General features: G+C 35.8%; 1 protein-coding gene across 1 annotated transcript in view; it reads right to left on the bottom strand.

Moving 5' to 3' along the window:
- Positions 1-22,693, bottom strand: part of Dip-lambda (Dpr-interacting protein lambda) — a 155,918-nt gene that overhangs the window by 44,848 nt on the left and 88,377 nt on the right. Inside the window, exon 3 of the mRNA XM_083050786.1 lies at positions 19,173-19,300. The gene's annotated coding sequence lies outside the window, so the exon portion shown is untranslated. The remainder of the gene's footprint in view (positions 1-19,172; positions 19,301-22,693) is intronic.

Raw genomic sequence — 22,693 nt, 5'->3', positions numbered from 1 at the left:
TCAAAGGATGAGTGCTCCATATAAAGTAAGATGTGTAAGTTTATGATGAGATTGGAAAGCGCTCGGTCTATTCATATACGACTGATCATATTTCCAAGAGGAAAGGAAAATTTATTCCGTGACAAATTATAATCACATTATAATGAAATAGTGATTCTAATAATAAAATATTTTTAATAAATATACCGGGTGTCCCATTTTAAAGGACCCACTCAAATATCTCAGAAACACTGCTTTAAATCAAAAAATGTTTCCTACAAAAGTTGTAGGGTTTCGAGGGGGACATAACAGTAATATTCATATGATCTTGGGCGGCGTCTCCAAGGTCAAGTGAAGATGAGAATAAATTTTTTAAATGGAAACCCATATTTTTTATTATAACATCTTTTTCTACTAATTAATTTGAACAACTTTTGTCTGAAGCATTTTTTTATTTTCTTCAAAATTCATTCTCACCTTCACTTAAGGTTAACCTTCACTAACCTTGGAGACGCCGCCCAAGGTCAAATGAATATTACTATGTTATGTCCCCCTCGAAACCCTACAACTTTTGTAGGAAACATTTTTCGATTTAACGCAGTGTTTCTGACAATGAGATATTTGAGTGGGTCCTTTAAAATGGGAAACCTGGTATATACGATCAATAAGTATTTTCAAAAGGTATTTTTTAACACTGGATATTCCGAATGTTCTCGTGAATCGTGGAATTCAACGAATGCGACGCGACGTTTTCATTAATTTCACAAAATTTGTATTAACGCAAAAATGGTAGGATGTAAACAAGTCGACGTGCAGCATTGAATTGCACAACTCAGGTGACAGTCGCCCCGTCGACCGAATAAATCTTTCCATTCAACGCGTTACGAGGCCGCTCTATTTACTCTCGTCTCGACATCGTGCCTCTTCTATTTCCGAATACACAACTAAAATGCATCTCCCCCTCCCCCCCCCCTTCCTCGAATGTCTTTTGCATCTCGCTTTTACGAGAAATAGAACGTCCGTTTGTATTCGCAGAATGAAAAACCCCGTTTCGCCACTTGTAACGAAATATCGCGCGAAATGAAACGTCCGATACTGACAATTATTAACCCGCTGATTTTTTCGCAAGAGAGATATAACAAAGCGGCGCGCAATACTTCTTAAATGTTTCAATATTGTTACCTCATATTTTCCAGTGTTTTCCACTCAACTTTTACATCGCGGGCTATTTTCTTCTTTGATGAAAATACGCGTTGCCACAAGAAACATATATACTTTTTTCATTAAATTTACAAACCATATAAAAGTTGTATTTAAATTTTTATTAATTTTTTCAAATAAATACTAATATATCTCGAAAAACTTTATTAATTTATATTATATAACTTGATAATCTATTAATTTAAATATTTTCTATCAAACTATTATGGATTTAAAAGAAATTTAATAATCTCAATTTCTTCGTATAAGTAAATTTTATGTTCCTCAATATATAATATTGCAATCGTAGTAGAAAATATTTTCTATATATTTTAATTGGCTCTGATAAAACTTATTCAATGTCTCTCAAAGAATCACGAGGGCAAACAGCAATTATCAGCTACAACGTGGAGCCGAGGAATATTATATCTAACTCAATCGATCGATTACCGCCTTCCAACTTATCAAAGATCGCGATATCGCACAGCATCGCCTCCCTCGTTTCTTCCGAGAGCAATCTGGCTGCAAACAACTGTGAGACGCAAACGTGTATTGGTTGCTCTCAGGCCGTTTGATAAATTTTATGGAATCGAAGAAAGAACGATATTTCGACCCAACAGCGTGCGCGCGTACACTGTATGTGTAGATGTGTTTCCTACCATCTCCTCCGACCGTTCGACATTTGTACCTGCTCGTGACAGGTGGATCGCAGTTATTCAGCCGGGGCGATACGGCAACTGGTTACTCTCTTTCGTACACGTGCCCACCCCGGTCGCATTTCCATTCACCACCCTCGTATCGTGTAAATCTCGACCTCGATTTGTATAGCTTCAAAAGTCGCGCGTGCCCTCACATTGCTCCGTATAAATATGAAGAAATTATATCTATCTACAGATTAAAGGAAAACAACATAATTCTCCTGCTAAGCCTAAATTCTAATTTGCAAGTGATATTAAAGTCACACGCATTAGCGTTGGAAAGGCTTAAAAATAGCGAAAAGATAAAAAGTACGCCTATTTGTATTATTAATTTTAGCGGCGATATAATAATCATTAATAATAATAATAAGTATAAAGTGCATTCACATTGTTATTTCGGTATAATAGGAGGCTCGAATGACGAAGACCTCGCACGTGACACTGCCACGTGACAAAGACACGCGTCCGACCCTCCGAGGGCATCCGGAAGTCTAATCAGAAATGTTTCTCCTTCAGGCTTGTGGCTTCGCGATTCGTTTAACCGGTTCGATCGCGCACGGTCCGTCGATTCCGCTTGTTACGGCGTTCTATTGCAGAGAAATAAGCTGCACGGTCCGCCTTCGTGTAGTGCGATTTCTTTCGATCGCAGGCACTCGAACTCGTTTCCGCATTACCTACACCGGTTAAACTCTTATTGCACGCTGTATGTACGTGTACCATGTATGGCGCAAAACGATCCTTCCAGCGTACCGCTTCGGTATTTTCCACGATAGTCCGGAGTTTCTGCAGCCGAAATGTTCGCCCCGCAAAAAACTTTCGCGCAGAGTGTAAGTTGTACTATCGACGTTTGTATAGGATATTTCTAATGTAAAACAAATCCGGCCCGATTAAAATACTTTAAACATCGAAAACAAAGTACTTTTGGAAATTTTTATCGCGATTTTCATCGAATCGCTTGCTTGATAGAACATATTCCGGAATTAATTACGAAAATATCATTCAAAAAATTCTTCCCTGTTTCAATGACGCTCATTCACGATGGTATAAAGTTATACTCACGACCAAAGTTCCTCCTAAGCTATTAACCTTTCCGACTCACCGATCTCAAAGTCACATAAATTATGTTTCACTGAAACAGAGTCGTACGTACAATCTAAAAACAGCTAATCCTGGGAGTTCTTGTTAATTTATGAATAATAAAATAGAAGGATCTAATTATAAGAATATACCATGGTGTGCTGTAATCTATTGCATGACATATTATACATTTACAGACTGGAACTTTTTACATATATAAAAAATATATGTTACATAGCAAAAGTTAATATAATTATTATGTTTAAAATTTCTCTCTTATGTAAATCTTGTTGTATAACGTCAATTCGACGCCTCTTATCTTGATTTATATCGACAAGCTACACAACGTTATAAATTTCATATGTGTTTCGTAGCGTCTAAGTCTGATCCTAACGTCGTTAAGATGACAGTGCCGACGTTTACGTTGCATAAATTTAATATTGCAATAATTTAATATTGCAAAAAATTCGAGGAACCCATCCGATCGATAAATTGGCTCGCGATTGAAATCGGACGCAGCGTGCGCGCGCCTCCGGCGAGTTCCTTTTTGCATAAAGAGACATATTTTCGCTCCAGCCATTTGGAAACACTTCAGCGACAAGGTAGCAAGTATTTATCTCTTCCTCCTTCCCTCGAGTGGCGTCTCGGGGCTGCGTACCAGGTACACACAGTGATTCCTTTGAGCATTCCGCGATGGATGCGCGAACGTGCGTCTTCTCGCACGTCCCATTCGTCCTCTCCTCGTACACCAGCTTCCTGCCCTCTCGCACCCTTCCTATTATATAAACTGGAAGGGTAGGTCCGACTATACTCCGTGGTTTATGTAATACAACATTGGGGACGCAGCGCACGTATGCAATTCCTCCATAATTCCTTGGTTTGCCTCATCCCTCGCGCCTCCAGCCGAAGAGAAAACGAGAAGAGGGAGAAGGACGGGTGTTGAGTCGGGAGAGTCGATAATACGATTCCTCGTATGTCCTCGACATGAACACGCGCTGCATTTGCCCCAACCTCTCCTGCGCCCACCTTCCCTCATCCTCGGGAAATCTAATCAACCTCGCCGCCTCCCTGCCACCGTCAAAGTTCCTCTTGCTCTTTCCATCATGCTTTTCTTCCATTTTGCGCATCGTATGTACGTTCTTCTACGCCTTTTATTACGCTGCTACTCATCGGCAGAATATACGTCAAAATTTTGATGATACAGAATCTTTCACTCGCTAAAGTAATGCCAATAAATAAAGTTCGAAGTTCAGTCTTTGCTTAGAAGATTCAAAATATCGTATAATCAAAGCTAAACTGTTTTTTTATAAAAAAAAACCCCAAAATTTATAATTAAAATCACTACTTGCATTCTTGATTAACAAATGAAAAATGTGTATTGCATTATTTAGGATTCTGTAATGACTTTGTAACATCCAGCGTTCGACATATAACTCGAGGGTTAATTACCCACTGCAATTACCGTGTACCGGAGCTCTCGGGAGGGTGGATCGAAGTAAATTTATGCGAGTAATGAGAGCGAGACTCGTTTCTCTCTTTCGTCGTTTACCCCCCTCTCACTCTCTCTCTTTCTCTTTCTCTCACCCCTATTCTTTCCACCCCATTTTAATTCTCGTTCGCCACGAATATCGGCGATTAAAGTGGCCTTAAAAGGCCGACGGACCGTACGTCGCGTTATATGAAATATCCCTCGGTCGGCGAAGGTCCATTTCGACGGCCAACAGCTCGCCCCGGTACGACGACGACGACGACGTTCTGATAGAGAAAACGTGTTCCGGCGCCACGTCGTGCATACAGAACGCGTCGCCCCCGATACTTTCTTCGCACGCGCCAAGCATTTTCGCCCCTCTTCTAAAGAGGCTTGCGGCCACCCTCAGACACGTCGTTCTGTAAATCAAAGTCGACCGTCCACACGTAGACCATTGCTATCGTCTGTGAATTGTAGATTCTTAGCGGGCTTCGCAAAGAGAAATCATTCGCGATCATAGCAGCTCTACCTCTTTAATCTTAGCTTTATATATAAGACGGCAAACCCACGAATAGAAATTATTGTATCAAGTATTGTATCGTGACGTCTTCAAAATCGAACTTTGTAAATAAAATTTTCTATCATTTCGCGAAATTATTTTTTGATAATAAGAACTGAAACATTATACAAACTATCGAGATTAAACCTAAAAATAGAATTGTTGACGTGTCTTCAAGATCATGGTTACACTAAAGATATTTATTTGCCGATACGAAAACAAAGACACAAAAGAATCGGAGAATTAATTATTTAAATCAATTTAAAAATTTAGAAACTTTTTACAAACTTCCAAATTCGTAGGTCAACTGAGCACACTTGAAATCTCGAATCGCGACAGTTACTTTATATCGTGAGAACAAGCGTTCCATTTGAAATAAATCATATGTATTCCTTGCAAAATCTAGACACATAGTGATGAGCAGATATTTTCGTTCTACCTACAATAAGCACAGGTAATTCGCAATCTACAACAATCCAAATTTCGATTGTTCAATTTCGATAACCGTCCATCATCGAATCGACACCGAGTTGTTTATCACGAATTTGACTGTTTGACATATGATGTGAAATCGGAAAAAAAAGAAAAAAAGTCAAAATGTAGTTTGTAGTTCGAACGGAACATCTTGCTTTTAAGAATATTCAAGAAGCTGAAATAATAAATTTTAATGAATATATATTTTCTCGGACAAGATGAAAATAATTAATTGAGAATTGTTAGATCGGTATTATTTATTATTTATTTCGATTTAAAATTAGTCAAAATAAAGAAATATTTTATTTTAATAAATCTCAAGCGCGATAAAACTATGCGTTTTTTATACGCGGTACTATGGAAAACTGTCGATCGTCTATTTTGCTTTGCAAATTTCATCGACATGACAATGTTTCAAAAACTGTAACAAAATTATTACGTCGTTAATCCGTCGTTGCGAGCAACCGAAGAAGATTTCACGCACCGCAACGCCCAAAGAGCCTTTTAAAGCCACTTTAAACGCCAATTTTTGCGCCTTGTGTACGTAAACAGAAATTAAAATAGCGAGCGAAGGGGAAAGCTGGGAGCGAACGAGGGAGGATGCACTATTTACGTTGGGATACCATTCAACCCTTTTCCGAGCGACACGTCCTTTAATCGCGACATTATGCGCAGCGATGCACTCTCTCGAACACCATTTTTTAAACAAATAAACGTCTCCATATATCTTTGTCAGTATATGGATCATTTATTCTAAACGATGTATATTAATTCCAAATTGAATGATTTGTTCTTAAAAACACTTAAAAAGAAATAAGATTTAAAGTAAAAATATTTTCGTCAAGCTTTTTTCTCCCCTATATTCTATGTAAAATTAATAAATAATTTTCTCCGATAATGTTTAAGTCAAAGATAAAATAGAATGAGTTTTTATAGCGGAAAATAACAATTAGAGAAAAATTATACTTATTCATTCTTAGGAAGAAACATGTTTACGCTGTGCCGCAAAAAATATGTACGCTATAAACTTTATTGTCAAATGAGTGTTTCAAGCGCAAAGAGGAGCCAATGCGAAATGCAAGCGCATCATACTCACACATTATCGCGTAAGCTTTATAACCCGGATTGTAAATTTCGCCAGCATAAAAAAAAACAGGGTGCGAAAATGCAACGCGTCGATCCGCTAAAATTTACGACTGACCTGCTCAAAACGTCGCGTTGTAAAAAAAGACGGTGGCACGTTAATTTTACAGCCGAATTTTTTCACAGCTCTCGATCATCGACTATATCTCGACATCATGCATTGACAACGCAATATCACGGAAGCAGATTGTCATAAATCGCGTTTGTTTTATATGAAATTTCTTCGATTTATAAAAATTGTCTCAACATACAGTTTAAAAAGATTTAAGAAAGACTTAAAAATATTTAAAAAGAAAGAAAGAAACTTTTTATAATTTTTTTGTCGTTTAGATATATATTATTTACTGTACACAATACATATTTATCTACTTTTCAAATGTTTGGTTCCTCGAAAAATTAATGCTCTCTCGAACTGAATATAAATTAACAGAAACCGCGGGGAAAAAAATTCCGCGCGAATAAACCGCGTCGTTCTGTCTGAATATTTCTCTCTTTTAATTTTCTCAAAACGTATCTCGAACCTCTCCAAGCCATTTCCGCACGGAAAATGCGGTGGATATTCTTACTCCGAGCATGCGGCGCACGCCATTCTCCGACCAGCCAGCCCCGTTAATTATTTTCCGCGGGCTTCTGTGTACCGCATAAAATGACGGGCAAACTTCGCGATGTTCGTCTCGACGGAAAGGCCACGTGCCGTGTGACACGGACGGTAAACTCGATATTCCCGTCTCGGAGGAAGCCGCTGCGACTGGCAGCAACAACGGCGACTACGTGTCACTCTTAGCATCATCGCTGTCGTGGCTTCCTCGAATCTTTCCTCTCAAGGATGCGATTTTCATAAAATAATTAATAAGATATAGCTCTTTTTGGTATGATTTACAATTAAATATTTTTTTTTTAATTTTAGATAAAAGAATATATGGCAAAGGGTTTCCGGAAAAATGTTGCAGGCCTAAGTTTTTGCAAAGTATGACAGATAGGTGGCTGGTAGAGAAACGTTTCGAATCGTCGCGAACAAATTCGAGGAATCATAATTTCAGGGCTTTCGAAACCGCTGATCTGTCTCAATGAAGAGGATCGTTCTCTCTGCGGAACTCCCTATCCTTCCTGAAGTAGAAAGCAATGCGAAGACAAGAACGCGATTTTTGATGCAAGTACGCGATTTTTAAAAAGCTTAAATTTAATATTATCAAATTGATTTTAAATTATAATATATTCAAATTTTATTCCAATTCTTCTCAAAAAAATTAAGTAGATATACATTAGGATTACTATTAAATAACTTTCTCATAGCTCAATTATTGTGACAGATAATAAAAAAAGTAATTTAAAAAATTATGTGACAAAAAGAAATTAAAAAGCTCTTATTTTTTTGTTATATTATGTTTCAGCATTCAAAATAAGGCATGTTCGAGCATTAAAGAGAAAAAAGAGAAAAATTAGTAGAAAATTTTAATAAAAATATAACTAAAAAACAGACCAAATATAGAGTAGATGTGAGATAAACGTAGGAATTTTCATTTCGTTCAAGATATGTGATTTTTCAGTACTGTGCCATAAATGGAGCAACTATGATATAATTCTTCTAGCGCATTACGTCTGACGCAAATCCTCACATTTCACATTTTCACACTTTCTTTCTTAAAATCCGCTATGCTGTCCGATTCTTAAAATACGCCCGCATATAAAGTGCATTTTTTTGAATTTATATTCAGCCGATTGACATTTGAGAAAGGCAGCGCGGTACTTTAGGTATATAATTCTATTAATATTAAAAAGAAGAAGAGAGTTTGAAGAGGCATCTTGTATAAATTTTCGAATTCTCCTGAGACAATCTTGAAACTCGTGCAGCGTGAATCTTTGCAATCATATCTCGAATCATGGATTGATTTCCAAATTTCATTATCAACCCCACGTGTATGATTTTACGATTTCGCGAAACGAATACGGCGCGTCCGGGAAAATGGAGTCTATCGAAAAGAAGGTATATAGGGAGAAATACCTCGGTTCTCTTCGTCCTGCCATACACACGCCGCGGCCTCGTCTCGGTATATCATGCCGCTCGACTGCTCCCGCGAATTGATTCCTGTCCTCTCCGAAAAGAGGAGAGAAGAGAGCCCGTTTCTCGCGGGTACCCGGGAGAGAGAGAGAGAGAGAGAGAGAGAGAGAGAGAGAGAGAGAGAGAGAGAGAGAGAGAGCGGCGGCGCACGTGACGCAAAAATCCTCCGGACGTGACGCCCACTCGCCATTCTGTATTCCAGTCAGGAATAGATAAGAAGTCCCTCCCTGGGAGCCCCCCAACGCGGTAATAATTATGCAAGGAATATCATAGTGCGCTCGCGCGAACCGCGCGCAACTCGCATAGCAAGTGGACCACGTTTTCCCCCGCTAGAGCTGGAGTGACCCCGCAAGTTTTTCCCGAAGATGATTTATCGGAACGAAGGTGGTTCCCGTGTCTCTCCCTCATCTCCTCTCGTCTACCCCTCTATTTTCGGATCTGCACTCGTTAGCTTTACGAACGTCTTATGATGTCAAAACCGCTTTCTCCCTATGCCAGAAGAGTTTTCGTACTGTAGACAAATTTATAGACTTTATCCAATTTAATCCAATGAGAGAAGCCGCGCCCCAGTTAATTAAAATGGATCCATCTCGTTACGCTATACGACACGATATAATTACAAGATATTAAAAAAAGTTTAAGTACTCTATAAGAGCGATGATTCGTTGCGAGGCGACGACGAGACGTTTCGCCTTGCCCCGACGAAGTGTTGACGATGTCGTCGTCGCGGAAGTTCGAGCTTCGAGGACCGACAACCGATCGCTTGGTGTATCCTTCTTTTTTTTTTGCCTGTGGCAAAGTCATAAATTCTTGCGTCAAACTTCGACCGATAAAGAATTCCTTACGATGTTATCCGCGGAAAATTTCCTTTAACGTGGCGTTGATGCGAGCGCTCGTTCCTTTCGAGGAATTTTAAAGAGCGGAGATTATCGATGAGCTTTTCTTTATGCGAGAGAACTTTCTTATAACAAGTGTAGGTGTAGAACAAAATTCGATTGATTTCGAATCGAATCTGAATTATTCGACATAATGGAACTGCGAGACAGAATAAGCACAATTTGTAGTTTCGAAATGAAATTTGTTGCAACAAAAGTTTATTTTAACTCCATTCGCGGCCTCATTTATAACTTTGATAAAAAGTATAGTTTTCTGAATTTTTCTATTAAAAATAATGAGTACTGAAATAATGAATATCGATAAAGTATAACTAAATTTGAACTAAAAATCGGAATATCAAAATTAATGTGTGACCCTTATTACCCCGTAGTTGTGCAGCTCTCTGGTGCACAAAATTTTAAACGAGTGACATGAAAATAATAGCATTCTACGAATAGAAAAATATCGTTGACATTAAATGGCACGATAAAAGACATTATAAAAAGACTAAATGTCTTTTCAAACAGACAGGAGGAAACTTCGCACACGTTATTTCGTGGCGACCTGGTCCTCCTCCTTAAAGTTATCCAAACATCTATTTCACGGGAAGTTGCAGCGACAGTCGCGCTGAAGTGGCAGAAATTCTCTTCTCGGCCTCTCTCTCTCTCTCTCTCTACTAACTTTTATAATAATTTCATCGCGTCTGCATATTCGATGTTCCATCGACAACCCCATATTCCAGCAATGAATTTCTAAGGCGTTGTACAGATATTCGATCTGTACAGCGCGTATACAAGTGTCAGTAAATATTTCTCTACATTTCCTATTTTATATACAATAGAGATTTATTGAAAAATAAAAAAAATTAGAAAAACATATTGGTGTCGTGTGCGCGTGATATATAAGAATGTCATATCAAAATTTTATATTCATAATTTACACAGTCGTTTCGAACATATTAAATATTAATGACAAACTCATTAAATGTTAATAACAAACTCATTAAATGTTAATGACAAACTCATTAACTTCGAGTTTTCTCCTTCGCAATAATTTTCAAATATATTTAGTTATAAAGATATTTATAATTTTAGCGAATTAAATTTCTAGAACATTTATAAATAAGTAATCTTGTTTTTCAGATAACCGCAAATGTGGATCTTGTTATGACAGAGATTTCATTTAAGGCTTTGATTACGTCAAAATATTTAAAATTAAAATTTTGAAAGTTGGGATAAGTGATGAGAGTCCGCTAAGGAGAAATTAACTGCATATTCATTAAAGAATTTTCCATTAAAATTTCATGCGCGATGAAAATGGAACGCCTTTTAATATACATATATAATTTAAGCACATATTTATGATATAATACACTTATGTAATACGCACTACGTCTCATTGTTATATATAACACACACATAAACATACTATGCCAATATAATGTAATTATTATAACAAGTTTCTATTCGAAAAATTAAATTCTAGACATAATTTGGAAATTCTTGTACTTAGAATTATACTTTCTATATAGAATATAAAATATATAAAAATTATATAAAACTATATATTTTATTTTACAAAATCGAATCGAAATCACCGTTTTCTGTAGAGCAGTGAAAAGTATATCATATTAAGGAATGTTTCGCCCTTGCCCGGAGTCAAGTTGTAAACGTTTACGTTTTCTCTTCGAGAGATAGAGACTTCTCTGCTCTGTCACTAACGTGTTTCACGAAGCACTCGTGTGATCCTTTCGTGGATCGAGGTTAACGTGAAGTAAGACGACTCCTGGAGGATAATGTTCGCCATATCGGATTTACTGAGCTGTCGTCGGTACTTACGTTACGCCCGAACATCATTCGTAGCGAGCCGTAAGGCGATTTAGTTACAGCCTCCCTTACTTCATACTTTCCGGACGGATGCTTCGCGATGCTTTTAGGTTCGACACTTTGGTAAAGACATTACGTCAGCGATAATTACTGAAGTTTGTATTCCCGTTGATCCGCTTCGAACGGACCGAGATATTTTTGAATATGGCACTATCTTTTAGTCTTCTATTGCACAATCTTCTCTACTCAATGGAGAATTAAGTATCTTACATCGTATCACCATCGATAATATTAGTAAATCAAATTTAATTTTTTAAAGAATTTGTGAGATATTAACGAAACACACACACACACACACAAGATTATGCAGGAAATATTATATAATAAAAGAAAAAAAATTGTGTGAATTTAAAGATAAAAACGGAGTATCTTTTGTATCATTTATAGATATCACATTTATAGTTTGTTATATATAACATTTTTATTTGCAAAAGAATATATTATAAAAATGGCTTTTGAAAATATTTTATAAACGACAGTATGCAAAATTTGTAACATTCTCAGCCGCAAAACTTGTTCTCAAATTTTTTAGTCATTATCAAACAATATTTACTAATTTAATTATATAAAAAAATATATAAAGTGTTGATTGGGAGGGAGGGGGGGGCAAGAAATTATGAATTCAAGAATTAAAAATCCTTAAATGTGCAGCCATAATTCGCTTTAAATATGGTACGCGATCTTCGATTTCTCGAAGGATAAGAAAGGTTTGTATGAGAGAGAGAAAGCCGATATTCAGTGCCAACTTTGAACAACTTTCTAGAGAGCAAAGTTTTTCATTGTTATGCCGATTTCTAACTTTTCTTCAATGAGAAAGTAATATAGAATCATGAGAAACTTTTCCGTTTACATTGCGTGTAGCAGTAAACGGAAAACGGACGTGCAAATAAGACGAAAACTTTTAAAAAAATCTCATTGTATATAATGCTCTACCACAGATTTAAGAAAAATCAAAGACATATTTGATTATTTCAAGAGTGTCGAATTCTTAAAAAATAAATTATTTTCTGTCCGATGGAATATCGAGTATGATAAAACGTAATTCTTTGATCTATTTTGAGATATGGTCCATCAATCTTTTCTTAATCATGTTTGCATCTCCATATACTACTACAATATTTTTCATTAATATAAACTACGAATATATGCGTGTGAATTCAAACTACTGTGCCTTGTTTTATTTCGTTTTGGATTCGTCGAGAACTTTAACGCGCAAAAAAATTAGCTTTTCCTTCTCGTAAATCTCGCGAGAGACTTCCTTACCTTAGTCAATTTCTTTCAAATATTTCATCTCTGTTTTAATCTTGTACAAAGACGAATCATTAAAAATTGTCTGTTTTCATATTTAACAGTTATTATATGTATATTTCAAATTTGTTATAAATCAAAATATATGCTCAAATTCTGTACTCTGTTATGATTTTCGATGAAAACGTGAGATATTAGTGTAGGTTAAGCTTCGCAGTTTATTCCGCTTTGTCATTTCGTAGCCGATTTCGACCCCAATGTTTCTGCAGGATTTATGATAATTCCAAAAATAGTGTTGTTTTGTTATCGTTTGTTTATTTAAGAGACTTATCTTTGCAAAGTAGGGCAAATCTCGATTATATCAAAGTCCAGCAATATTAGTAAATTATTATCACGGTTTCTTAGACAATAGAATAAGAAATATTATTATAAATAATAAATATTATAATTAGCCGACTTTTAATTATAACTAGAATATTTCAGGAATATAATTCACAAATTAACTTTCAGAAATAATGACAAAAAAAAAGTATTTCAAATTTTATATGTTTATAATTACAAAGATAAATTATCGTCTCTCTTGATTGTCTTGACACATCAAAAATATTTTCTCATTCTCAAGACAAAAATAATAAAATATCTTTAATAACGATGCTATACAAATATATGCAGCACTTAAAGAAATCATTGCGAAAAAGTATCTGTCAGTGAAACAACGTCACACAATTGTCCAGATAAGATAATGAATCCTCCCCGAAATAGTCTATTAAAAACATTCCCATAATAAAAGCGTTTTACGATCGGCTAGCGAATACACGAACCGAGGCTTTGATATTAAATTTGGGTCCTGCCAGGCGGCTAAAGCCTCAAAATCCCGGCGTGGCCGGTAACATGGTATACCCGGTGTCGACCGGTGATGGGTGGGCGCGAATTAGCACGATTAAGATGCTATCGTATCCGAATGGACAGGGGAAAGCCTGGGAAAGGATTCGCCGGGGCATGAAGAGGGTGGTGTCCCGACCTCAAAGTAACTGGCAAGTGGAACGCTCGCGGTTGTATAGTCTCGCACGCGATATATCTATGGGAGGGCAGTGGTGATAGTGGTGGTGGCGATGATGGTGTATACGGGGCATGAGCGTGTTGCTCCGGATTACGGGGAATACGGGGACGCGGCGGGTGGACCCCTGGCCGGGCTCTCCTGATGCTGAGTTACGTTCTACCCTATATCCCCTGAAGCTATTACACACGCTGCACGTCCCCATAAATACGATGTCCGGAATCGTCCCCGATACTCCGGTCAGCGCCGTTGAGACGCGTCCGTCAAAGTACCACCTCTGATTTCGCGCTCGATAATGGATATCGGCTTTGACCGAATGGACCGACCTATCGTAACCCAACGACGCGAGACTGTAATCGTCGATGACGAATCATGACAATCGATTGGCAATTTTCGAGGCGGTTGATTAGGTGCACTAGCAAATTACTTTAGGCTCGAAACGCATATTTTATTCATTATCTCTCTTTCCCCCTTCCCCCCTCTCTCTTGCTTTATACTTATTGAAATTATTATATTAGAATATAAATAATAAATATTAAGAGAGCAAAATTTCTTGATGATGAAATTAAGAATAAATTATGAAGCAGATGTAGTTCTTGTGTTATAATAAAATCTCAAATGTATCGCGTATATTTTGATATGCTTTCAATCATTATCAATACGAATTCAATATTAAGCATTTCAATGTGTAATTACTGGAATAATATTCGCCGTGCTCATACGCTTTTGAAAGTCGTGGATGGTCCAAATATCCGAATTACGGTCGCAGTATAATCGCTGCAGTTAATATTAATCAGGTGAAAATTCGAAACCAAATCATAATCTAGCTACTTTACAGTAGATCTAGTACGAAATTTAAAAAATAAAAACCTTGAATCTATGTTGGAAGATAAATTATATATAAATTTTATTCTATTATAATTACTTTGGAGAGAATAAAATACTTTTCTCTTATCTATATTCAATTAGAGAGAGAGAGAGAGAGAGAGAGAGAAGTATAAGAAATGAGAAAAATACTTGTTAAACTTCGTTGAAACATACTGCAAGATTTTTCTTCATTTCATATCGATTATTTAGAATAAAGAGAATATAATAAATTCCATATTTTTGGAAAAGTATTTTTGCATAGTTGCTTTGTTCGTTTTGTGACGTTATCGGTCGCCTAGCTTTGCACAAAAGTCTGCGGAACATATTCAGATGTATTCAAATGAAAGGGTTATCTTGGGCCATGCTCGAGAGCATAGGTCCGTCGAAGTCAAAAGGTTGCGATGTCCGAACACAATGCCAGAGTGGCAGTAGTGTTATCGATAGCATTGTTAGGTTTTGTATTTGCCGTTATCGTCGACGTGTTCGAAAAGGGCCACGTTAGGAATGGCTGGAAAGCGCGACCACGTGCTCGTTAGTTAACGTGCATGTCGGTGAACTTCAATTAGAACGGCGGAGTTTCTCGTCGGATATGGATGCGCCTAAACTTACCGAAACTCCTTCAATAGTGCCCAATTGATACATGTACAAATGCATGTATGAATGTATACGCATATACATACATATTGCAAATTCTTTGCAAATTCTGCCATTTTACAAAAAATGTTTAATAAAAAGATCTTTTATATAAAATGTCAGCTTATATAAAAATTCAGCATTTTATAAGGTTAAACTTTTTTCAAAAAATTAATTTTACAAAAAGTCTGCAATACATATACATAGATTATCATTATAATTTATATCGATTAAAACAAGAATTATTTTTAAAAGATTTCTGCTTGCGATTTCGAAATATTCAGCCTGATAAGCAAATTTCGTTACATCTGTACAAAAATTAAAGCATGAATTAAAACACATTTCAGGTGGTAATTGTACGTGTTTAAAATTGGACACTTTCGCATTATACGACAAAATTTCAGTAATAAAAAAATAATATTAAAATAGATAGATACTCTGGGATACAAACTATGTCTCTGCGTTACGCGCGGTCCACTTTACATTTTTTTTTATTTGACCAATGAATCGATAAGTCCTGGAAACCAAGAGGAAATCGAAGTGTATATATCAATGCATAATCTTCCGCGCAATCAAGCAAATCTATAATATTATTAAAATATGAAATGCTGCCAACACGACGATCGCACGTATCGCGACGAACGCGCAACGACTCTGCCAAATTTAATTTCGAATAATAATCTGCGGTCGCATATGACGGAAAAGTGCGAGAATATTACTGATATTACATTTTCAACCAAAATTTCATTCCGGTAATAACATCGCGATTGCCAATGGAAAAGTGAGAATGTTATTGATACTGTCGTTGGAATTTAATTTGGACAATAATCCGGTGATTATGACGTACGGCTGAAATATATGATTAATATTAAAAAGCCAATAACGCGATCACTATCACGAGAAATTTAACGTCATCTAGTGGTATTTTATTGCACGTTCATTATCAATATTATAATTATTATTGATATTATTATGTTTTAGTGTACTTGCAATGTATTACGATAAAAATATACATCTATGTATAATACCACGTAGTAATTTATATTGTATAAATAAAATTGTATTCTCAAACAAAATATATTCATGTACTTTTATTTATTCCACAAATTTTGCAATTTTATTTATATTTTACATAAAATATTTTTAAAATTTAAAAAAAGAGAGAATGTTTGTATGTATATTAATATATCTTGTTTTATATAAAAAGTTAAAGGCTTTGATCATTTAATTTTACGATTATTTTTCCAAGGCTCATAAAAAGCGCTAATATATTTCACTGTATAATAAATCGGAGATATTCAATCACGCATCGCTATTACACACCGCCGAGCAGCGCGAAATTGATGAAAATTCGCGGCGCGAAATCGTATTTCGGTTAAAACGTATCGGCCCTTGCGCGCGCTGTAAATATGCGTGATATCGGTAATTATTTCATTCTATCTCTCCCTTCGTCGACCGAAAATCCGTTGCAGTTAATGCAGACAATAAAAGCAGTTCGGTTCGATCGCCGCAATAATATTGCGGCCCGAAAACGTGTCGACCAAACTCAATTTGCTGACAGTTCGTCGACCAGCGTCCTGTCTCTCTCTCTCGTTCTCTATAGGTATCATAATTTTATTCATGACTTTTGCATATAATATCTTGGAATTGTCAAAACACTTCTTCGACTACTGATAACGAATAAATAGGACTAAATAAATAAACGTAATAAAAATTTTTTTAAAAATTTTATCCGTGCAAAGCATATAATATTATATGTCAACATTTTTCTATCAAGATTATACAATTATAAAGAATATTGATTCCCTCCCCCCTTTTCTCTCTTTCTCAAATTTTTATTAAGGAAAATCCAACTCCAGCTTTGATGAAGAAATTTATAGATTATAATCTAAAAGATTGTTGTATATTGACAAGTAATTGATAAATTGTATTTTCTATGATAACGCGAGATCCAAGAGTACTAATTAACTGAATGGAAAACCAACTAAAATTTCTATTTGACCGGCATGCTCTCGTACCATTATTGAACTCGAACTCGTTGGTACTTGAGCAAAATTTCACTCGGCCGAGGTAACCATTAATTTTGTGCGCATATTAAATATGTGCGGGACGTACTCCAATCTTCGCATTATCCACTCAGTTATAACTGCAAGTACATGTCCGACCAATTTAACAAATTTTGTAATTTTATAACAATCCAATCATAAATATTTGAAAAATGATTCGTATATAAGGAAAAAGTCCTTATCATTTCTCCTAACACTGAAGAAAAATACATTGGAAAAAATAGTAAAATGTTATCAAAATATTATAATATATATAATATTATATATCAATATTATTAATTTATATATTATATAATATATTTTATATATATATATATATATATATATATATATAATGTTACTTATATATGCTACTATAAGTATATATGTAATGCTACTTCAGTGGACAAAATATTATATAACGTGCGTAAATAATTATTCGATTTTTGTAAAGTATCTTTCTCTAATTTTAAAATATAGACAAATTTGAAAAATTGTAAAAAACAATTCTTATACACAAAAATATATGTGTAAGGCTATAAGGCACATTTAAAAGTAAATATTTTATTCACGATAATCGTGCATAAATTATTATTTACACGAATAACTGAGAATGCATTTTTTATTTCCAATATTGCAAAATTATTCCTATTTTATATACTACTGTATCGAATATCCGTGATCTAATATCCTTTCTCTTTAAACCAGAGGAAGGGGGAAGAAATTCATAGTTCATAATATATATCTATTCCTATTAAGGGCGTTTGCCCGCCATCGTAACGGATAACACGTGGGCTCGTTGAAGCACACGGTCGAACTTTCCGCGCGAATATCGAAGATATTCACTATTCAGACCCCACTCGAACGGTCAAGTAGTATACCACTCGGATTCGCGCGCCGAGTGGAGTGGGCGGATTTCCGACCGGCGTGGGGTTTAAACTGTCTGCGAAGTTGGCCCTCGCTCCCTTTTCCAACCCTTCGCCGCTCTTTATCGTCGATTCCACTAGCATCGCTTTCATCCCTTCTCATGTGGAAAATGTGTAGGTACACGCATTTGGCCAAAGTATATGTGTGTGTATGCATGTGCTTCATTGTGAATGTATATATACGCAAGTTAGCTATCAGAGGCGAAATTTATCCTGGCGTGTGTATCGAATTGTGGTGAAGTGCTTGTACAGTGTTTAGGCGCATGTTAAAACTGGATAACCCACGAAGTATCGAGATGAGTAGGAACGAACGCGATTATCGTTGATGTTTTGAAAGTTCTCTCGCGCAATTACGTCATTTATTATATGCCGATGCACGCGCGATAGTCTATCTATTATTTGCGACGATGACGATTTTTCTCATTTACACAAAATTTGGAATATAGATAGATCTTACGATATCGCATCCTAGTCTACTATTATAGAATAATTTCGTAATGTGCAGTGTGAGTATATACCATTAACACGCCTGTAACGAGCAAGCAAGCGTGCGTGCTTCGCGATAACGCATATGCTACAACTAGATCCCATCAATATGACCAGCGGCGATACATCGATTATGCGAACTCGCAAATTGCAAATGTGTATCTCGGCGCGCGCGCACGCGTTCTATTTCTCTCTCCTTCTCTCTCTTTTTCCCTCTATTTTTCTCTCTTGCTTTATTAAACTCTTGAAATTCCGTAGCGCGCAAGCTTGGTAATATCTCGTTTTTCTCGGACCGACAAAACAGTCTCCTCATTGACAGCGCGACGATTTGCCGCTCGATAACTAATTAGCCGAAGGCAAGAGATTTTTAACCTGTCGCGAACTGACGTGAAAGATTTCTCATTAAAACGGTGGATATACTCCCGACGTTTCAAATAATATCCAAATCCTGCTCCGCAATGCAGATCAAGGCGCTTACGTTCTGAACTTACCTATTATCCCCTAGAAGTGACCCGTTAGCCGCTTACTAGCAAATTATCCGCTTCCCAAGCTGATTTAGGCATGCGTTCTGAATTTCGCGTCCCGCTTGTCGCTAGAACTCTTTTCCGCTCATGCTGATCTGCGAAAACAAAAATTATTCTATAGTCGAATTGTGCAAAATTCATACAGTTCATTGTCATTATTGATAGGTATTTAATTAACGCAAAATAATAAAAATTATCATACAATGTGTCAAGAGGGATCTCATTGTTATAGTTAATAATGAATCATCATCTCATTGTTATAGTTAATAATGAATCATCATCTCATTGTTATAGTTAATACTCAATATAATGTAAAAAATCTTTTATATGTTCCAGACTTTCTTCGCTGCATTATTCCGCCTCTTCTTCTATGTAAGATTTTACATTTTAATTTAGTTTTGACAATTTTATACAAAAATATTATATTATATTTCTTTCTGTAATTTTCATAATATTCTGTATGAATCAAGCGAGAACAATAATAAGAAAAAGTTGCCATTTTCGAGAGAACGAATTATTCTTTCATGCGACCTAAAATCTCGTAATGTACGCAGCGGCAAAAACTAAGTACGCCGTTCTTTAATAATTGCAAACGTGCAGAGTCCGTCGCGAGCGCGGAACCTCAATCCGCTGGCGAAAAATTTAATCCGGAAATTTCGGTTCTTCCTTGGTATTTAGGTCGGGCTGCACTTTTACCACACATCCAATATTTTCGAACGTGTGATGCGCGTATGAGGCGCGTGCACGCAGAGCGTTACATGGATCTCGCTATTGAAAGCTTTGCATTTCAAACTACGGTAAAGCTTTGCGATCTATCTAACTAAAATTGCGAGCGACTGTCGATAGTAAGATTTAATTATTTCGAAAAACATTTCTAATCCACGATGCTCTGTAAGAAAGAAATAGTTCTATAAAGAATATTATTTATTATAATGCTTTGTGTATAAAGCTAATATTTCTCGTATAGAGTATTATTTCTTCGTAGAAAAATTAAAAATTAAATTAAAACTAGAATTTGAAAAATTGTTATACTACATTATAAATACTGTGTAATAAAACATAATTATTAATAAAAGAAAGAGTAAACTTAAATTTATTTATCATATTTCAGTCTCGAGTTTGCAAATACTAAATATTTCTCTTAAACACAATTTATATGAGTGAATGCCATATTTCTTGCTAAATGCTAGCCCGCAAATCTCTTGCAAAGCACACTTTCCTAATTTAAGCATTATTATATTCAAGAAATGGAAATAAAATAAAATATTTATTTACAATTTACATCAATCGCAGAGCTTGATGTATTTTTTGCCGCACGTAGACTGTCGGACTCATAAATCTTCAACTTGTGGCAAACGAAAGCATCAGTACACGATGCATCCGGAAAAGCATGTAGATGCATGCGGCGAACCCGTTACATATTTAAAGTCGCTACGCGATAGCCTTTAGTGCTTAGATACGAATTAGGGATGGCGATCGCCTCGGTATTCGTAACTACACCTATAAACTCGGAGTGTCCCAAATCGTAGAGAGTTGCCTCGCCGTTTTATCTCTCCCTCTCTTTCTCAATCTCATACAATCTCCCGTTCGCGGGGAGAACCGGGGCTTTCCGGGGATTAACCTTACCCGCGACTCCGCGCCAGTAATTTCCAATTCGACTACCCGACCTGATCTCTGTGTTAATTAAACCCCTCCTCACTGGCTGTGTTGCTATCGATAGTTCTCTCTCTTCCTCTCTCACTCTTTCTCTCTTAGTTATATAAAGCTAAAAAGTTTTTAATCGGATATAATTAATTTCGAGCGGCTTCAGTCCATTGACAAATATTCGCGTTGGCATATATGTATATATCGACTTGTGGTATTTTTATTGACCTATACTACTTTCATTGACTTATACTACTTACATTTATTACACCATTATTTTATGTCACCATTTGCATTTAATTATTTAATCATGATGTCTAAATTAATTAATATTGTTTATTAATAATTATTATATATTGACTTGTGGTATTTTCATTGACATACTACTTTCATTGACCTATACTACTTTCATTGACTTATACTACTTATATTTATTTCACCATTATTTTATGTCGCCATTTTGCATTTAACACTTTAATTATGATGTTCAAATTAATTAATATTGCTTATGAATTATTATTATATATGTATGTGAGGCAAAAGCCTCTGATGAATTGCGATAACAACATTTATCAATGTGTAAGACGCTTCTGATGAATGCAAAATCGCTCTTTTTTAGATGTATAGGGTTTTATCCTATACATTTCAAGTGTAGATAAAGGAAAATTATCTCTAAATTAAATTATCTCTAAATGAAACGTTCACATCAATGTGAATCCACCAAGAATAAATTGATACATTCAATAACAAGAAATTTCTAACGGGTTATAATTAATTTGGGATTACTTATTGTTAGTTTAATCGGATTGACAATGTTAACTGTTGTTTCCTATTCCCTTTCTTGTGGTTTCAACAGCAGAATCGGCTGCAAATGGAAAGAGAATGTTTAATTAACTGTGCTTAACCGATATCAGATGTTAGTACAACTGCTTATTTGATTGTCAAAGATATAAGACAACTAATATTTAAAATCAGAAGGTATCTGACAGACAGAGGTAATTTTGAGTTGCTTACATTCAATTACGTACTAAGCATCTCTAACTGTGTTTCTGATTGTGTAAAAATAAAAAAGATTACAAAATGTGCACGTTAATTATTTAATAATTTAAAGTTAACAATTTTGAACATTTATAAATACTAACATTTTAAGACACTCAACTGTTCTATTTTCGAGATACAGAAATGACATTAGCTTTTTCGTTTTCACGGATAGTGTATTAAAACGTATATTATCATCAATGTCTTCATGTCTGTTAAGTTCGCATTACTCGTTATAATTAAGCGTCGCGTTACGAATAAATTCCTACCGTTACCACAAGATGCATGTTACAGTAACCGTAGAAATTTCCGGTGGAAACGATCCCTATCTCGGGATGGCCATGCCGTAGCGCTGCCCCGTAAAACCATTCAATTATCTCTAACCAATTTTCCTCGTACGACTCTTGATATGGCTTTATGCTTGGTGATCATATTAAGATGTACGGCAAAAGGCATCTACTGCATATTCTCATGAGATAAAAACGACCGTTTCGCCTCCTTCTTTCTATTGCCTCGTATCTTCCTCTTACTTGTCCTCTTTTTTATCTTTTATTTTTTTCTCTGTCTCCCTCTCTTTCTCTCCCTTTCTCGTTACCTCTAACTCTATTTCTATTATACATATAATTCCTTCACTTATTCTGTACAATGCATTTTTCTCTTACTGTCTTTCTGTTTTAAAGCATTGCTAGAAAAAAAATTTCTAATAATTTCTACCATTTAATTTTACGCGATTAATTTTCGCACAGAAATTTGAAATAGACAGTTTTGTCCGGCTGGCTGTTCGCTTTATTACACCGCGTTTTTAT

This window comes from Prenolepis imparis, unplaced genomic scaffold (assembly GCF_030444845.1).
Source record: "Prenolepis imparis isolate NDT839.2.m4 unplaced genomic scaffold, iyPreImpa1.0 SCAF_1, whole genome shotgun sequence".
Lineage (NCBI taxonomy): Eukaryota > Metazoa > Arthropoda > Insecta > Hymenoptera > Formicidae > Prenolepis > Prenolepis imparis.
Note: the sequence above shows the minus strand (reverse complement) of the source record. Positions and strands in the feature narration are given on the sequence as shown.